Raw genomic sequence first — 859 nt, 5'->3', positions numbered from 1 at the left:
AGGACCTAACAGAAATCTTTAAACAAGAAGAACCCATGGCAGCCGAAAACAACAACAATGCCAACAATGCAAGGAAGGTGCTGGGTGACTTTACTGCACCTACTCCCAACTTTTATGGGAGAAGCATCTCTATCCCTGCCATTGGAGCAAACAACTTTGAGCTTAAGCCTCAATTAGTTTCTCTAATGCAACAGAATTGCAAGTTCCATGGACTTCCATTGGAAGATCCTCATCAGTTTTTAACTGAATTCTTGCAAATCTGTGACACTGTCAAGACTAATGGGGTTGACCCTGAGGTCTACAGACTTATGCTATTCCCTTTTGCTGTAAAAGACAGAGCTAAAATATGGTTGGATTCTCAACCTAAAGAAAGCCTGGACTCTTGGGAAAAGCTAGTCAATGCCTTCTTGGCAAAGTTCTTTCCACCTCAAAGATTGAGTAAGCTTAGAGTGGAAGTCCAAACCTTCAGACAGAAGGATGGAGAATCCCTCTATGAAGCTTGGGAAAGATACAAACAATTAATCAGAAAGTGTCCCTCAGACATGCTTTCTGAATGGAGCATCATAGGTATTTTCTATGATGGTCTCTCTGAACTATCCAAAATGTCTTTGGATAGCTCTTCTGGAGGATCTCTTCATCTGAAGAAGACGCCTACTGAGGCTCAAGAACTGATTGAAATGGTTGCAAATAACCAATTCATGTACACTTCTGAAAGAAATCCCGTGAACAATGGGACTGGTCAGAAGAAAGGAGTTCTTGAGATTGACACTCTGAATGCCATATTGGCTCAGAACAAAATATTGACTCAACAAGTCAATATGATTTCTCAAAGTCTGTCTGGAATGCAAAACGCACCAAG

The 859-nt window shown here is 41.1% G+C and overlaps 1 non-coding gene across 1 annotated transcript; it reads right to left on the bottom strand.

The window, feature by feature from the left end:
• Positions 1-440: 440 nt before the first annotated feature.
• On the bottom strand, positions 441-548 carry LOC114927347 (small nucleolar RNA R71). Its single transcript, XR_003817665.1, has one exon. It is a non-coding gene; the product is annotated as a small nucleolar RNA R71 (small nucleolar RNA).
• Between the last annotated feature and the right edge of the window lie 311 nt (positions 549-859).

The sequence above is a fragment of the Arachis hypogaea genome, unplaced genomic scaffold, assembly GCF_003086295.3.
Source record: "Arachis hypogaea cultivar Tifrunner unplaced genomic scaffold, arahy.Tifrunner.gnm2.J5K5 arahy.Tifrunner.gnm2.scaffold_244, whole genome shotgun sequence".
Taxonomy (NCBI): Eukaryota; Viridiplantae; Streptophyta; class Magnoliopsida; order Fabales; family Fabaceae; genus Arachis; species Arachis hypogaea.
Note: the sequence above shows the minus strand (reverse complement) of the source record. Positions and strands in the feature narration are given on the sequence as shown.